Genomic DNA, 19,792 nt, shown 5'->3' with positions numbered 1-19,792 from the left:
AAAAGTGCGAACATAAAAGGGTTTTTTTGTTGTTTTGTTTTCCCACTTTTATTGGAAAATAATTGACGTACATCGTTGTGTAAGTTTAAAGCGTACTGCGTGATGGTGTGATTTACATGTATTGTGACACATGAAAGCTTTAACTCCTAGTCCTTCACCTTGTTTGCCCAGAGTATGAATTCCAGACTAAGATGTTACCAGCTGAGTAGCTGAACATTTAGTCATCTCAGGGTATCACACTTTTAGATCCATTTATATTAGTTAAACAAAAAAAAAAATCTCTCAAGCTCACCAAAATCCTTGAAAAACTTTTTAGCCACAAAGCACCGTCTTCAGAGCAATATGGAAATGTGTGGCAAAGTCCTTATAATTCTAACTCATAAACACTGTCCTTTGTCATGCACAAATAGTAGAATCAAAGCTAATTGTTTTTAACATCTAACAAATGCCTCTATTTGCTTGTTCACGAAGCATAATGGTTATGCAATAATTGAAAATAATTTAAAAGCAGTCCATCCCCAATGAGAAAAAACATAATGATGATAATTAAAGTTTATTAGGTTTGTAAAGAACTCAACGGATTATCTTGTTTAAAAGCACTTTAATTTTTTTTTTTTATTTAAGTTTTCCCTAACATATGGGGAAGGGAGAAACAGCTCCCCCAGGGCCACATAGAGAGTCCAGTTTTCTTTTTATTACTCTATGCAAAGATTCTCAGGCAGTCTTAGCTGTAAAATGTGTATCTTTATTTTCTTCTTCCTTTCATTTTATCTAACCACAGGAGAACAGCCTGGGAAGTGAATGTTCTTTTGCCATGCTTTATCTTGAGTGCTAGTTCCTACGAGGCAGGTCACCTCGGGATGACACTTAAAGAACTGTGGTTCGATTCATCTTCTCAGTCTTGGTTCCCTTTTACAATCTTAACTTTCTGTTAAGTTCCTGTTTTTAAATTTTCCATTCTCAGGCAACATTCACACTTCATGAAAATAGTCCTGCTTTCCAAAGGCTAATTGAAACTCTACGCTTGTATTATATCATTTAGCAAAATGATAAAATTTATTTTATTTTAGGAACAAGTAATGGAGAATTTTCAAAGTCATCAATTTTCCCAATTACATAAATTTACAGATGCTCCTTGAAAATGCATCTCTTCTATGCAGAAATATTTATTGCACCCCTGATAAAGTAAGAATTATCATGGTAGTAGTTGCATGCCGTGTGGAAGATATGAACGGAATATGAAACCTTTCCTTTTTGAATCTTGTACAGATGATATGGTCTTTCCAAAAACAAATAGAAAGCAGAAATATCCATGCATTCTGAAAGCTACAGAAAATACTATGGGACTTCAAAATAAAAATATTTAACATTTCAGAGCCCTTCCTAAATGCCAGGCAATATTCCACAGGCTTTACTTACAGTAAGTTCTTTAGTCCTCAGAACAGCCATATGTGTATTTTTATTGTCATCCACTTTTTACTGATGAGGAAACAGAACGGGAAACAAATGGTAGGTTCTGGATTTTACCTGAGGCACAGCAAAACTATGGAAGGAACTAACATGATACACTGTCTTCCTTACAGTCATGAAATATTATAGCTGTTCTCCTTAGAAATGAAACCGAAGAAAGCTGCATGTACTCTGTCCACACTTTTTTATACATTATGTTTTCAGACCCACTGTAAAATCACAAGGAAGTCCTTCCTTATCTGGGATCACCTGGAAAGCAAAATACTTTTGCTATCCTTACCTATATTCAACTCTAAGTTCTCTTGGAATACCTTGATGCTCTCTAGCATTTGAATTCACATGAAACACTGTAGGAATTTACCAGAGTGGTGGGGAAATATAAGGAGGAAAAAATATCTATTATAGTTTGTGGGGAAATTCAAATAATGGCAAATACCTAATGGCTACAGCACCAAAAATGCATACATAAATAGAGAAAACTCAGCACCTAAGTAATTTTTTTTAATTAGTAAACAGAATAGGATAAGAACTGTATTCAAAGGAGCAGCATATGGAGAAACATAAAACTAGAAAGGGACATTTCAAACTCTTTCTGCCAAGGTTCTGTTTCCTGTGGACTCGAAGTCATTCTTTAGTAATTCCACATAGATGGAAAAAGTTGAAAAGTACACTGATTATGACCAAAACATAACACTGCACCTAACATACTACACGCCACAAACAAGAGAACTACTGTTCACAACTGCCCTTTTATTCATTTATTTTTTATTTATTTGCATAGTCTTTCAAAGATAACCCTTAATGAAATTCAAGATGGAAATGTTGTCAACTGTTAGTTACATTACTAGCAATGGATCAGACTTAAGCTATTCAGTAAGTTCCACCTTTCAAAGAATATTCAAAGAATAATTCAGAAAGAGTGTGTCTTTTCTCTCTAAGGTCACACAATTAAGATATGGTCTAGGAACTGACATTTATTTATAGTTAAAGGAATGGTTGCCTCAAGTAAAGACTTTAATATTCTGTCACTGTTCAGAGGATCTCAGTAGTAACTGCTGCTCCGCTATCTACTTTTGATGTCTGCTGTTTCTGAAACAGGGGTAGTTAAGCAAGAATCATGGTTTATAAGATAGAATTTTGGGTAAAAGTTAATTTGTTCATTCAACAAAAGTGTAGGACTTGCGCTGGGCACTGAGAAAACAAATATGAATTCAGGAAATAGTACATTACAACAGGGCCAAAGAAAAGAAATTGATTAAAGAACAGAGAATGATGTAGTCCCCCTAGCTAGTAACTGTGGGGGCTCTTTCCAGCCATAGCCCTAAAGGCCAGAATCTAGAGATCCCTGGATGGAATGGGCCATCTTTCCGGACTGAGGGAATCAATCCCAGTCTCACCACCCTATGACCTCCTGCTGGTTCTTCCCACCAGGTGAACCCAAGCAAAAACTTCCTGGAGCCCAGAACAGAATGTAAAAGATAGAAATTGGGCCCAAAGAAGCTAAAGAAAGATACCCGGAACAAACATAGCACAGCACCTTTCTTTGAGTAGCTTATTAGCTAATAGGAACACGCAGACATATAAACCATTCGAAATAGTAAAGTATCATTTGTTCAGTAATCGTATTATAATACCAGCACATTGATACTATACGAAGCCCTCAGTCTTCGCATTCTCTTCCATCAACCTATGTAACAGATACCCATGAACAAAGATATTGAAGGTTTGGGAAGGAGCCTGTGAAGAGGAATGAAAGAAAAGCAATAATAAGAAAGCTAAGAACACAGGAAAATGCAAAGTTTGGTTTCCACATGAAAAAACCAATAGAAAATAAACTCCGCTAAAATTCAGAGCAAATAATATTCAGTTATTGAGAACTCAGTCTAGAGCTAAATACCCGTATTCAGCTGCAAAGAAATCATCACTGACCAATGGAATCATTAACATTCAGAATGTTGGAAGGAGTCTTAAGGAAAGGTCTTTCTTTCCTTTTTTTCTTCCTCTAATCCTCTCTTTCATATGGATTTCGAACATTTATTATGTAGTGTGCTTTTTATAAGGCACTGTGAATAAAACATCAAGCAAAGTTGACACGCTCCATGACATCATAAAACTTACATTCTACTGAGTATAGTTGACCTACACCAACTAAACATAAATCCAAAATACAATGTGGTTAATCTTATAATGGAAAAGTAGGGTGCAGCCTGAGAGAGTCTAAGAAAAAATAACCAAGCTAATCTGGGGACAGGGAGAAACATCAGGGAAAACTTGCTTGAGATAGCAGAGCTTGAGCCGAGAATTAATTAGGGGAAGTGGTGAGAAAGAAGAAACGAAAACAAAATTACATTTAATCCTAAAAGAATTTAAAAAATCTGAACATTTCTGTGAACTAATGGAGAATATTGATCAGAAAGACATTTAGGATAGCTATATACATGTATGTATATAAATAGGAATGTACTACCCCTGCATATAATTTTTCTATGGGGAAAATTAGAAATAGTACTCAATTTACAGTAATAAAAAGGTTGGAATAAAAGGGTAAGATGCACAGTGAGAGATATTTCAAGGATATTTGTAATATTTTCTAGAGATATCCAACCCACAATACTAAAGCAAGTGGAAGATTTTTATTTCAGTCAGAAATTTAAGCAATTAGTAAAAGTGTGAAATCCATAATCATTTGTTGAGCTGCTTTTAAAAGTGTTTATCATCACATTTAGTAAATTTCACTATCATAATTGACCATATTCTTCTCTCACACATGGCAGGAAGAAGCACACATGCTCCTTACTGATGCCACTAGAAGGCACATGCACTAAACCCCAGGAGCAAAATTTAACTTTAATGCATATATAGGAAAATCACTTTACTCATAACTATGCACAAGTATAATTACTGAACAATTATGAAATGGCATGCAATTAAGTGGAATACCCAGGGATCACCCAGGGCATAGTTACAGAATAGAGGAGACCAAGGAATAGCTATTCGGGGAATAGCAAAATCATCTAAGAACAATGTTCTTTTTCCCTCTCCTGTTGACTTCTCAAAGGAGGCTGGAAATGTGTCCTCTTGGAATCAGATGAACTAATGCCCTTCCAAACAACCCTCTGTCCTCTCTTCCTGGTTACATACAGATTCTCTCGAATCAGAAATTCCCTCTGATTCTCCAGATTTTAAGGACTCTCCTCCCCCCAAAAATCAGCATAACAAAAATATGGGCTGGTTTGTTATGGTATTTCCAGTTCCTGAAAGTTTTATCTTGGTCATCACAGTAACAGGACATTAGGTCTGGTGTCACCAAGACCTTGAAAAATGACACACCGACATTATGTACGACTTTATTACATAGCTATGCTCTAAGAATGGTGAGTCTGTGTCCCAGTTTTCTGAAGACAGTCTCAGTTTATGCCTGTTGCTGTAGTGTAATTATTGATAGTACCCACTTTCATTTCTAAAGGTATACTGATTTAAATGATAAATTGGACAGTTGCTCAATTGATAAGAGTAGTGTAAGGATAGCATGCTAGGGATGTATGCTATTAGAGTGAATCAGTGTTTTCAAGGGAGAAAAATTAAATTCAGATCAATGCATCTCCATTTTGTCCATGCACTGCTTGGCAGCAAATATGAATAGCACAAGGAGAAATACTGAACTAAAAATCCGATACAATCTACTATAAATTTTACACAATGAATACAGTTCCACTGTTACTTTGGGACTTGTATTAGATCAGTTGGGATCATTGTGCAGTTCCATCATTACACTGATTCTGCAGAGGCAATGATATTTTCATAGAACATGCTAATGTATGACCTGCCCCATGCAGTAGAGCATGCCCTAATCTTTACTCCATGACACCTGAGTGGACCTACTAGAATTCAAGGGTGTTGTAAGCAGATAATGATGGAAGAGGAACACATTATACCCCACCTCACTGTCTGACTTTCTATATGGATTGTACTTGATTTTTATACACTTCTTTAAACTTTGGAAATTCTGCATTGAAATTTTTGTGAAAATACTGTGTTTCTCATATAAGATTTCCTTGAGAGCTGAGGCCATACTACAATTCTTTGCAGAAAGAAGAAGGAAAGAACAATTTGAACAAAATTTACTAAATATGCTTACAGGTCCATTTATTCTGTGTCTTGAAAATTATCATATCTGTTCTTCTTTACCCAAAATTGATAAGGAGATTTGAGGGAACTAAAAATGTATAATAAAGGAGGATATCTGAAATGCTTTCTACCAACAGCTTAAGAAATAGTAGTCGAGTCCAACACAGCAGTGATGCATTGGATCAATTCAACATAGAGATCTAACAGAAAAAAAAACAAAGCAAAACAAACAAACAAAAAAAAACAAAACATGTGGTTTATTTCGTCAGTATAGTATGAAAATCTGTTTTATTTCATCCAGAGAAATCAACAGATCACATGCAAATGGAAAGAGTGAACTAAGTTTCTAGTGAAACAAGCCAAGAAAAGAGTCAGACAAACAAAAGTGTAGCTAAAAACTCTCATCATGGGGGGTAACATTTATTTCTAGATAAATACGCCATGCTCTTTGGATTTGACTCTAATACCCATTTATGTAGATGGAAAAAGAGAACCAACCAAATATCCCCCTTCGCCACTTCAAAAAGTAACTGCTGGGAAGAGGCAATTACAGTCAAATTGCTTACACCTTAAACCCCAGGTGCTCTAGACGGATGGACAACCCCTACAGAGTGAGTCTGTAGCTTGGAGACTCAGGGGAGTGAAGGAGGCAAAGCCATGACAGGTGTGTTCTGTAGGAGAGAAAGCAGAAAGACCTTCAAAGTTTCGAGACGAAGAGCCTGCTGGAGAGGGTGAGAGCCCTATTTCAACAACAAAAGTGCATTTTAAGAAAACCAAACATGCGTTTGTCAGGGCAAAATGAAAATACAAAAGAAAGAATAGATGTGGGAGAAGAGGGATATTATATAAATGAAAAGGATGAGTCATTGTATGTACAGGTTTCCCAGCTGGACTATGGCTTATATATTCAAAAAAAATTTTTTTAAGAAACTGTAATGCACAAAGCTCTATGAGGAACCAAAGATGAATCAGATACATAAGGATCCTGCCCCCATGAGCGAGCTTTTAGAAGAGGATAGTTAACCTGTAAACGAAAACATGGGAATATGAATAACATTGGTTGAACAACTGGCTTAAAAACAAATCGTCTTCAAGGGAACATGCAAGAGTTTGAGAACTTGGATGTCACACTTGCTGAGTTTGGATTCTTAGTTCCACCACCAGGTGGGTGGCCATGGGCAGGTATTTAAAAGTGTACAGTGAAAATCATGAGGCTGATCTTCACATGATTACAAAGAGGATTAAATTAGATAGTGCGTATAGAGTATCTAGTCCCCTATTTGGCATGAACATTGAAGTAGAAGTAGTGACATTATTTGTCCCGACTGGTTCCTAGGGAAGCCTGCTATCTCCTCAGGAGTGTTGATTTTATTATTTGGACAGATGAAGTAATACCAACACATCTTACAGGACTCTAGCATAGGGGAGGAAAAGTTTTTTTTTCTCTAATCTTTTGGGTTCTTGGCTAGGACCCCCTATAAAAGACAAACAGGAGAAAAACAAGTTTAATAACATGTCTACCTCCTACATACACAGGTGGGCTCCCAGAAGAAGGAATAACTCCCCAACATGGCCCAGGCCACCACCTTAAATAACATCTGCCCCTAAAGACAAAAGAAAGTGGGGCGAGGGGTGGAGTCAGTTATGGGAGGCTCTCAGGAAAAACACAGTGAACAAGAGTAAGGTTGTTAATGCAGGTTTAGATCTTCACCTTCTCCACTGAAAAGATTTTCTAAAGATTTAGTCAGCCCTCCCTTCCCGGTAAAGAGAGGAAGACACCCATACAAATGGAGATTTTCCTTATAAATGTAAATGTCTTCTTACAAAAGAATAACTTCTACTCAGTTTTCAGAGCTTTTCCTGTGTCTGCAGTTTCTTAAAAATAACCAGCTCAAGATAATCCTTATGCCAAAGATACATATTTTGGGGTGGCAAATTCTGCTTCCCTTCCCTAGGAAGGTAATAAGCAATGTATTACAAATGATCTTTATGTTGCACACGTTCAAAGGAGTTACGTTATCAATACAGAAAAACAGAGGTGCACATGAGATGAGTTTTTTTGGTGATTAACAATTTACCATTATTAGTCAGTTTCTTTCGGTAAGAGGTTTTTCTCCACCAAGACCTACCCCACCTTTGGATTTTTACAATAGGTTTCCGTTGTTTGCAAGGTTTCTATGCAAATCTCTACTGAGGAAATCCCAAACCGACTATGAGCTGGTGTACCTTGCCCTTTAATTGATTTCCAGATGGAGAGCACTGCCCAGGGAGTCATGCAACACACACTCCTGTTGAGCCATTCTCCTTTATCTAGATTACCCTTGATGTGTTATCAGGAAACCCTGCAGTGCTCTCTCTCTTCAGGGGATCGTTCTTTCCTTTGGGTGGAGACGCCAGGGTTTTACAGATAACACAGTTGGGGGTTTTCATGGCCATACCTCTCACAAGCGCAAAATGAGAAGCAAAACCTCTCTTGGAGCTAATGTAACTCAGCATCTTAAATTCTAGGAATATCCTATTCAACACAATATACTCTTTTAAATAAAGCACTTAAAAAGAACTTATTTTGTTGGTCAACACACTGTTTGATGCTCAGAATGATTTACTCAAGAGCAAACACTGTCAGATACCTGTGGTTTCTCTGTGCTGCCTCAGGGGGCTTCAAAACCCGCCACCTCAGATCTCAGCCCTTCAAAGAGTTTCCCCTGAAGCCCTGTTTACAGCCTAAGCTAAAATACAAGGTCCTGCCTGCCTTCGCACACCTTTTCGCCGCATTAAAATCCATGTTGCATCAAAATAACAACTCTCTCTACATCAGCTGGTGGTGGATTCGGGGAGCGGCTGCCATGCATTTTAACTTCTTAAAATCATAAATCACAAGCCAAGTGAAAAATGATCTAAGTGGACTTTTGCCAGATCTTATAGCCAATACTTTTCTCTCCATAGGATATAGCTCCACCTTATGGCAGGAAATTATTTCAAGTGGAGACAGGACAGGGAAGGCGTAATGGTGGCATGCGTGTTTTGGGGTTTTTTCCCCCCCTCTTTCTCTAGAATCAGACTTTTCCCTTCCCTTCAACTGCAATTCCAGTTCTACGTGCAGAAGAGGCAGGAAGGCATTTCTTCCATTTGTCATCCTTGGGATGTTATGCCTGTAAATGCCAGACACTAAACATAGTTGACTATTGCTTTGAGCCTGAGGATGACTCAGGAGACAAAGGAAGGATGGGTGCATTAAGCTGGGGGGGGGGGGAATCATGTGCTTTGATATTCTGCTGAATAGTGCTATATTAAGTTTCTCTCTAATAACTCATCACCTTATCTTTCCACTCACCTGTTTTGTGTGTGTGTGTCTTTCCTCTTTGCTTGGTGCCAGTGTCTACCTGCTGACTCCTGGAAACCAAGAATCACCTACTGCTGGCCCAAACAGTGAGTCAAGTTTTGTTTTAGACTCTTTACAACTTTACTGTAGATACTCGTTGTTCCTATACCCCATTCCTTTACAGTTGTATCCTTAGGTGACAGCTGGCCACTATGACTTGTTTTCAAACTTTGTCACTGAGTATACTGGCTATGTTAGAAATATGTCAACATCTCATAGGGAACTTCTGAAATGTCTTGACATGTATTCAAAGAGCTCTATATATGTTGGGAAAGAAAAGGGGATTAACTTTTGTTGCTGTCCGTTCCATGTGCCTGTAACTCTGTTAGGCAATAGGAGGTAATTTATCAGATTTAAATCCACAGCCGTCCTCCAGAATATCCACATTCTCAATTCACCTACAACAGTCAAGTGCTTTTCCAAAGGTTGGGCATAAATCTGCTACACCATGTTTTTCTACCATACCGTTTGGCTGAACCTTCGAGAAGAGAGTTTTATGGCAGATGAACATTTAGCATCATTTAGCATCTTTCGAATCCCACTGAAAAGATAGCTAGCTCCTTTGCCTATAAGCTTTCCTAGAACAGAAACGTAGGAGGAATCTTGAACACAGTCTTACATTTCTTACTCTAACCAAATACTAAGCCTTTATTGGGTACCTGATATAGGGAAGAAACTGCATTGGGAATTATAAGAACATAACAACCACAGAAGATTATCATTTCCTTCCTCAGTGGTACTAGTGAATTAACTCATTCAGCATTGGTAAACAACACTCGTGTTCCTGGCAATGGGAGAGAAGCTGAAGTTACATCTGCAGGAGAAGGTAGATGTGGAAATAACTTTTATTAAGCTCACTTCATTGAATTCACAACAGAAAGGGATTCGATACTTTCTGGGTAAGAGAAAGGGAAACAGGAGCTTTTGAAAATGCTTCTTTGGGGAAGTCTCACTGGAGCTAGGTCTGTAGGGTGAATCTCTCAGATTTCCTATTTCACATTACTCGGTATCAAATGAAACAGTTTGATTCCAAACATGACACTAAATGGGATTATATATGTGTGATGCATTTCTTTTCTGCAGTCACTATATAGCAGAATATCTGGATTAGCATAGCACAAATTTTTATCTTGTAAATTGAGGAAGGTCCAATAGCTTCTCTATGATTTCTTTAAATTCTCAGTGTATTTAACTACCACCTCCTGGTCAGCTTTGAATCTAAGTTCCTGCCTCCACTCACGTAGTCCATGTCGGGGACCGTCTCACCTTACCCTGGGCTTGCTGCTTCTCCAACCTGTAGAGTCTAGTCTTTTCCCTTATTTCTGTTGTGTAAATTACTCCCATAAGGAATTTGTGAGTGTGTAATGCATTTTGGGGAATGGAAGATGGGTTTGGAGAAATTGAAGAGAAGATGATGATGACATAGGTGATGATGATGATAGATGATAGATCACATAAATAGATCTTCTCACAAAAATGCAAAAACTCTTTAAATTGCATACTAGATATTTTGTAATTAAAACTTCTCTGGGTCATTTCCAAAACACATTGTCTCGCTTCCTGCCAAATTGCTGAGACTTTTTTCTTTCTTCCCACATCTTTCCTCATCACCCACCAGAATTCCAAATTCTTCTTTGCCTTTTTGCAGGAAAAAGTAGCAGTTACACCAAAGTCAGCACACTCCATCTTTACAAATTCATTCTTATCAAAGATTCTCAGGAGAACAAAGGAGCCCTCATTTTTACATAGGCCATTAGGCTTTCAAGGCAGACATGGTTTTATATGGGAGTATTTATTTTCCTCTATTACATGCGAAGAGGTCTGTTAAAGGTTAGACAGCAGGGGCACCTGGGTGGCTCAGTCATTGAGCATCTGCCTTCGGCTCAGGGCGTGATCCTGGCGTTCTGGGATCGAGCCCCACATCAGGCTCCTCCACTGGGAGCCTGCTTCTTCCTCTCCCACTCCCCCTGCTTGTGTTCCCTCTCTCGCTGGCTGTCTCTCTCTGTCAAATAAATAAATAAAATCTTTAAAAAAAAAAAAAAAAAGGTAAGACAGCAGGTCCAAAATGGTATTGCTAATGCTAACACCACATCACCAAACTGAGACTTAAGTTAATTACAGCTTGGGCTCCCCTAGAAATGGAATCTTAAACCACTCGGTCAGGAACTACCTTACTAACACTAGTTAGGTAATTCGCCTGATAAACCTCTGCCATCCCCTGTAAAGAAAATAACTTGGCAATAACCAGTCTACTTTTCAACTTAGTACAACTTCCTTACTCATGCTCCCTTTTGCCTATAAAGGTCTTCCATTTTGTACAGCTCCTCAGAACTTTTCTCTGTCTGTTAAACTGGATACTGCCCAATTCATGAACCACCGAATAAAGCCAATAAGATCTTTAACATTTACTCAATTGAATTTTGTTTTTCGGCAGGTCACAACAGTGTGTAACACATAGCAAACCCTTAGTAAGTGGTAGTTATTAATAAATTGGCAATATAACACAATTATGAAAGAATAATCATAATAATAGTTAAGACTAATCAAATGAAAAAATTGTGTTATACATTTATGTCAAACACCTGCAATTTTAATTTCTTTCATCAGAAGGACTAATTTATCTGGCTTAAATTGTATTTTTAATACTTAGCGCAATCCTGGATATAACACTTTGAATTGTGAAGCTGAACATCTTAGCTCCAAGAGTGATATATAAACTGAGAGTGATTACTTGCTAGACACAAAATAATAATAGCCCTTCAAAATTATCGACAGGATAAATATTGTCATCTTGACAAACTGATGCAATTACTAAAATGATTATCTATCTATCCATTATCTCTATCTACCTGTCTGTCTGTCTGTCTCTAGAAGAAGGCAAAGAAAATGATAGGGGTGTTGTCTTATTTAAAAAACAAAGTGCTAATATTATACTATATCCAGTTCACTAACTGGAATTTAAATAAATATTTAATAAAAAAATAAGGTAAACATTAGAAAGACTCATTATTTCTCCTCTCCTGCCTTTTGTTCAGACCCTGTTGACATCTTTATTTTTACCTTGCCTATGTTTTTCCTTGGATCTTATGCAAATCTCATTCACGTTTTGGCATCTTAGTCCAACGACAGTTCTACATGTGAAGTCTTCTTTATTATTCCATATACATTGTTCATATTATTTTCTGAACGACTGTAATTCTGGTTTATGATGAAATTTGGTACTGAATGAAATGCTGTCCTGTGCTACTTAAAATTGTCCCATATACTTTAGTATTTTGGTTGCTACCTGAACTCCAAGAGAGTATTTTACTTCTTTTACATCTACCTCCATAATATCTTGTTGTTTAGCCTTGTGATTGATATCTAAACAGTACTAAGTGCTCAAGTTTTTAATGTACTTGATAGATATTTTTTAAAAATCTTATAGCGCAGCTTTTGAAAACACCAGTTTAGAGAATAGAAGACTTTTTCTCAACAATATCTCCTGCAATATTTTGAGAAAACATATTTTAAAACACAGTAGTGATGTGTAGTAAATTTTAATACCTGTTTCTTAATGTTGAATTTATATGTAGAGTTCTGTCAAAGCAGCCAGATGCTTCCATGATGGTCTGAGGAAGTTTTTCTGTGTGTTTCAGTGATACAACACTCCAGATAAAATCTTGCATATTAGAGTCCCTTTTCCAATTTCAAACCATGAAAGCAACATAAGGAAACAAAACAACCAACAAATAAACAAATCTATAAAAAATGATTAACAAATTATAAGGAAAACTTTTAATAATTGAATAAGTTAAATAATTTTCACATTATGCTATTTTCTTAAGTTAGGGAAACATTTATTCTTCAGTGTTTCAGTTAATGAAGTAGTTAATAGAAACAAAAATAAATGGTTTATTTTAGTCCGTAGCTTAAACCTAAGAAAACCCTTAGTCAATAATCTGTTAGGTACTGCATGCTCTCTATAATGTGATAAACAATTATTCACATTAATGGAAAGAAAGAAAAGCAGGTCTGTAAAATCAGTTTAATTTGGCTTCAAATACATTTTGATTCATGTGTGTCAGCGTTTCTCAAACTTGGCACTATTGACATTTGGACTGGAAAATTTTTTGTTGTGAGGTCTGTTGTATGCTGTAGGATGTTATCAGCCGCTCTGGCCTGTACCCAGTAGAGGACACCGGTACACCCCTCCGTGGTCTCCGAAAATGTCTCCAAACATTGCCCAGTATTCCCTGGAAGGGTAGGGAGCAAATCATGGCTGGTTAAGAGCCACTGATACATATACAGTTGTTTTGTTTTGAGAATGAAAGATTCACAACATTTCACTTTAAATGACAAATCAATCTAAAGATCTGACACAACCTAACTGATGTTCATATCTCACCACTGTAACTCAAATAAAACTGGACTGCTTCTGTGCCAGGCTTAGCTGGTGGCCTTTAAATAATAGATGAGATCAATCCATTGATTAATAGACAGACAGATACCATTTCCCACAAACCTTGTAACAAAAGGTTGTTTTAAGCCAACTTAAAGTTTACTTAAAGGCTTTTAGAATTAAAAATAATGGTAGATGGTAGATTCCAAGATGTGTCTCTTACTTGGCAGAGTTCTATTTAGGATTTTTGAGGAACCATGTTGCTCTCATAACATATGGAAAGTTATTTTCTCCCAGCTTCAAGGTCCTAAGACAACTGCATAATGTAAGTATAATTTCAAGTAGTTATGGGTCCTAACTATGGAGAGGACTAAAATGGTTAGCCAATCCAAGCTCAATTAAAGTAGATTTATTTAAAATTTGTTCTTAAGAGAAGATCTTGTTCTACATCAAGTCTTTTCCTTCCATAAACTCCTCAGTTCTAATTCCATCTGAAAGTATTCAATATGCAGTTTTCCACACCTAAGAAAGTATAACCTGCCACTCGTTAAAAAATAAAGGCCCAGGGGCGCCTGGGTGGCTCAGTTGTTAAGCGTCTGCCTTCGGCTCAGGGCGTGATCCCGGCGTTGCGGGATCGAGTCCCACATCAGGCTCCTCTGCTGGGAGCCTGCTTCTTCCTCTTCCACTCCCCCTGCTTGTGTTCCCTCTCTCGCTGGCTGTCTCTCTGTCACATAAATAAATAAAATCTTTAAAAAAAAAAAATAATAATAATAATAAAGGCCCAGTTGTTAATTTAATATACCTTCAAACTTTGATATCTTTCTACTTGAGCACGTGAAGTTTTGTGCTCTTGTAATTCTTTATGTGAGAAGCAAAGAGATTTTAGAATTAACTCTTGAAGTATTGATTATTATTGAACTCTTTTTAATCTCAGTGAAAAAAACTCTGCTAAAAATAGCAGGACTCTTCAGACCTTTGATTAACTTTACATCTGCCTTTGCTTCTGTGGATATATGTCTTTTAAGCTCTGTGAGTTTAAGATAAGCCTCCAGTTATTAATATGCTTGCAAAATCTACATCTATCATATCATTGCCAGAATCAAGCAAGACAGCAATTTAAATGTATAAGAGAAAAATGAGTCTTGGACTTTCTTTTTACTTTCCAGCAAGATATTTTTATATTCTTTTTCAAGGAATTGGATCATTGCCCACTTGCAAGAGTGAAGAGGAAAATAATTACCCTTCTTTATAATAAGGTCATGGTTTTATTATCATGAATCATGACAGACCTTAGAAGAATTATGAACTTGATAGTTATCTATCAAGGAGATTAACACTAATTATGATGACACGGGTACTTATTATTTCAGCAGTGCTAAATAATTCTCCAATATTTAAATAGTTAATATTAACTAATTCCATTCAGCAGAGCACTGTGCTCTGATTGCATTAGTAATATTTTGAATTATGTCAATGACACACTTATAAACATATCAAGAGGGTACTATTTTAATAATGGCATGACCTATGAGGATATTATAGAGGGTTTTTTTAATGACTGCTTTGGAAAATTGGTATCACTTTCTCTGATATGTTTCAGTAATAAGATAAGTCTTACCATTCGTTTATTTTGTTTCCAAAACAGTAGTTTTGCTTTTGATCAAAGTATCGAATACTATTAGTATTAGCAGTAACAACAATTAATATTTCCTGAGTAATGACTGTGTGCCAGACATCTTTCAATATATTATCCTATATATTTTCGAGGCAATCTTTTAAGATAAGTATTATCTTTTGAGATAGAAATTACCACTCCCACAGATGAGCAAACTCAGACAAGAGAATTTAATTAAGTAACTTGCCTAAGATCATACAGTTGGTAAGCGGCAGAGCTCTGATGCAATCCCAGAGAATTGACACAAACCACTGTGTCAGTGCTACATTATGTTGCCTGAGCTCCAAGATCCCACTAACAAATATAAAACCGAATCATCTAATATCCATCTCCTATCAAAAACCATGCTTAAGAAAATAATAGGTTAATAAACAGAAGTGCTTCCTATCCACTGTCTTCTGCTTAGTATAGGCTGTATCTTTGAGTCAAATCAGAACACCAAAGGCCCCCTTTGATGATGATGATGATGATGATGATGATGATGATGATGAAAGGAATATCTCAAGAATACATGATTGGATTCATCGTAATCCTTGTTCATCATACACTCTAATTATTCATCTCACATTTTTTAGTTAGCAAGGTAATTACTTTTTATAATGTGGTAAGCACCCAAACCAACTACCCAGTAGGACCTTGATTAAAAACCTACATATAACTTTAAAAAAAAAAGTAAATAGAACTGTAATAAGAAATTAACTTCTGTGCTCGTTTTGGCAGCACATATACTAAAATTGGAACGATACAGAGATTAGCATGGCCCCTGAGCAAAGATGACATGCAAATTTGTGAAGTGTTCCTTATTTTTTTCCCCACAATTCTTTAATCTTTCAATTTTAATTTTTTTCTCTTTCCTTTTTCAACCAATTTCTTATTTTATCAACTCTTTTTTTAAAATCTTTTTTAATTTTCATTTTTACAGTTACATCCTATCCTTTCATTGTACTTAATTTTATTTTTCTATATATATATGTTTTTCTTTCTTTTCAATTTGGGATGCAGTTTCTTCCAACAGAACAAAATACACCATGGATCTAGTAGATGGCTCTGATCATACTCTCTTTTTTGTTTGTTATTTTTCTTCTTCTTTTTTTTTTTTGTTTTTTAGAGTTTTTTGTTTTGTTTTGTTAAAGTCTTTTTAAATTTTCATCATTACAATTGCATTCTATCCTTTCAATTTATTTAATTTTATTTTTGTATATATATATATATATATAATTTTTTCTTTCTTTACAATTTTGAGATGTAGTTTCTTCTAACAAACCGACCAAAATACACTCAGGATATAGTGTATTGCTGTGTTCTGTTCACCTATCTGTTTATATTCCTTTTCTCTCTCTCTCTCTCTTTTTGTTCTCTTTTAAATTTCATTTTTAAAGTTATATTCTATCTTCCATTGTATTTAATTTTATTCTTGCACATATATAAGTTTTTCTTTAAATTTTGGGATCTAGTTTTCTAACAAATAGACCAAAATACACACAGGATCCAGTGTATTGCTCTATTCTGGTCATCTGTCTGACTATATTCTTTTTTTTTTTTTTTCGGTTTTGGGTTTCTTCTGATTTGTTTAGTATATATTTCTTCGGGGTCGTTGTTGCCATTTTAGTATTTTGTTCTCTCATTCATCTGTTCTTCTCTGGACAGAATGACAAAATGGAAAAAATCACCTCAAAAAAGAGAGTGGGAGGCAGTACTGACTGCTAGGGACCTAATCAGTATGGACAAAAGTAGGATGTCTAAACTAGGGTTCAGAATAATGATTATAAAGATAATAGCTGGGCTTGAATAAAACATAGAAGACACTAGAGAATCCCTCTCTGGAGATATAAAAGAAAAAAATCTAATCAAGTAGAAATCAAAGAGGCTGTTAATGAGATGCAATAAAAAAATGGAGGCTCTAACTGCTAGGATAAATGAGGCAGAAGAGAGAATCAGTGATATAGAAGACAAAATGATGGAAAATAAAGCAGCTGAGAAAAAGAGAGATAAACAACAACTAGATCATGAGGGGAGAATTCGAGAGATAAGTGATACCATAAAATGAAACAACATAGAATAATTGGGATCCCAGAAGAAGGGGGGGGGCAGAATGTATATTGGAACAAATTATAGTAGAGAACTTCCCTAAACTGGGGAAGGAAACAGGCATCCAAGTCCAGGAGGCACAGAGGACCTCCCTCAAAATCAATAAAAATGGATCAACACCCCGACATATAATAGTGACACTTGCAAATCTCAGAGATAAAGAGAAAATCCTGAAAGCAGCTCGGGACAAGAGGTCCATAACCTACAAGTATAGAAACATCAGACTGGCAGCAGACCTATCCACAGAGACCTGGCAGACCAGAAAGGACTGGCATGATATAGTCAGGGTGATAAATGAGAAAAATACACAGCCAAGAATATTTTATCCAGCTAGGATGTTATTCATAATAGAAGGAGAAATAAAAAGCTTCCAGGACAAACAGAAACTAAAAGAATTTCTAATCACCAAACCAGCCCTACAGGTAATATTAAAAGTGAAGAGAGAGCCCAAAAGTAACAGACCAGAAAGAAAAAAAGACAATATACAGAAACAGTGACAGGTAATATAATGGCACTAAATTCACATCTTTCAATAGCTACTCTGAATGTAAATGGGCTAAATGCCCCAATCAAAAGACACAGGGTATCAGATTGTATAAAAAAAGCAAGACCCATTGACATGCTGTCTGCAAGAGACTCATTTTAGACCCAAAGTTACCTCCAGATTTAAAGGGGGGGGGGATAGAAAACCATTTATCATGTTAATGAACGTCAAAAGAAAACTAGGGTTGCAATCCTTATATCAGACAAATGATATTTTAAACCAAAGACTGTAATAAGAGATGAGGAAGGACACTATATCATAATTAAAGGGTCTATCCAACAAAAAGATCTAAAAATTGTAAATATTTATACCTCTAATATGGGAGCAGCCAATTATATAAGCCAATTAATAACAAAATTAAAGAAACACAATAATAATACAATAATAGTAGGGGACTTTAACAGCCCACTCACTGCAATGGACAGATCATCTAAGCACAAGATTAACAAAGAAGGGCTTTGAATGACACACTGGACCAGATGGACTTCACAGATATATTCAGAACATTCCATCCTAAAGCAACAGAATACACATTCTTCTTGAGTGCACATGGAACATTCTCCAGAATAGATCACATACTGGGTCACAAAACAGGTCTCAACTGATAACAAAAGATGGAGATCATTCTCTGCATATTTTCAGACCACAATGCTTTGAAACTGGAACTCAATCACAAGAGGAAATTTGGAAAGAATTCAAATACATGGAGGCTAAGGAGCATCCTACTAAAGAATGAATGGGTCAACCAGGAAATTAAAGAAGAATTTCAAAAATTCATGGAAACAAATGAAAATGAAAATACAACTGTTCAGAATCTTTGAGATGCAGCAAAAGTGGTTCTAAGATGGAAGCATATAGCAGTATAAGCCTTTCTCAAGAAAGAAAGAAGGTCTCAAATATACAGACTAACCTGACACTTAAAGGAGCTGTAGAAAGAACAGTAAATAAAGCCTAACCCCAGCAGTAGAAGGGAATTAATAAAGATTAGAGCAGAAATCAATGAAATAGAAACCAAAAGAAAAGTGGAACAGATCAACGAAACTACGAGCTGGTTCTTTAAGAGAACTAATAAGATTGAGAAACCCCTAGCTAGACTTATCAAAAAGAAAAGAGAAATGACCCAAATAAATAAAATCATGAATGAAAGAGGAGAGATCACAACCAACACTGAAGAAATACAAACAATTACAAAAACATATTATGAACAACTATATGCCAAAAAAATGAGGCAATCTGGAAGAAATGGATGCATTCCTAGAGATGTATAAACTACCAAAACTGAGACAGAAAAATGAAACTGGACCATTTTCTTACACCATACAGAAAAATAGACTCAAAATGGATGAAAGACCTAAATGTGAGTCAGGAATCCATCAAAATCCTAGAGGGGAACACAGGCAGCAACCTCTGTGACCTCGGTCGTAGCAGCTTCTTGCTAGACAGGTCTCTAATGGCAAGGGAAACAAGGACAAAAATGAGTTATTGGGACTGCATCAAGATAAAAAGCTTTTGCACAGCAAAGGAAACAGTCAACAGAACCAAAAGACAACCAGCAGAATGGGAGAAGATATTTGCAAATGTTTTATCAGTTAAAGGGCTAGTATTTAAAATCTGTGAAGAGCTTATCAAACTCAACATCCAAAGAAAAATAATCCAGTTAAGAAATGGGCAGAAGATGTGAACAAGCATTTCTCCAAAGAAGACATACAAATGGCCAACAGACACATGAAAAAATGCTCAATATCACTTGACATCGGGGAAATACAAATCAAAACTACAATGAGATACCACCTTACACCAGTCAGATTGGCTGAAATTAACAAGTCAGGAAACAACAGATTTTGGCGAGGATGCGGTGAGAAGAGAACCCTCTTACACTGTTGGTGGGAATGCAAGCAAGTGCAGCCACCCTGGAAAATAATATGGAAGTTCCTCCAAAAGTTGAAAATAGAGCTACCCTATGACCCAGCAATTGCACTACTGGGTATTTACCCCAAAGATACAAATGTAATGATCCAAAGGGGCACCTGCACCTCAATGTTTATAGCGGCTGTGTCCACAATAGCCAAACTATGGAAAGAGCCCAGATGCCCATCAACAGATGAATGGGTAAAGAAGATGCAC

The 19,792-nt window shown here is 36.3% G+C and overlaps 1 non-coding gene across 1 annotated transcript; it reads left to right on the top strand.

Moving 5' to 3' along the window:
- The first annotated feature begins 15,740 nt into the window (after positions 1 to 15,740).
- Positions 15,741 to 15,844, top strand: LOC113269899 (U6 spliceosomal RNA). The gene has a single exon (XR_003321624.1). It is a non-coding gene; the product is annotated as a U6 spliceosomal RNA (small nuclear RNA).
- Positions 15,845 to 19,792: the final 3,948 nt, after the last annotated feature.

Source organism: Ursus arctos, unplaced genomic scaffold (genome assembly GCF_023065955.2).
Source record: "Ursus arctos isolate Adak ecotype North America unplaced genomic scaffold, UrsArc2.0 scaffold_33, whole genome shotgun sequence".
NCBI classification, from domain to species: Eukaryota; Metazoa; Chordata; class Mammalia; order Carnivora; family Ursidae; genus Ursus; species Ursus arctos.
Note: the sequence above shows the minus strand (reverse complement) of the source record. Positions and strands in the feature narration are given on the sequence as shown.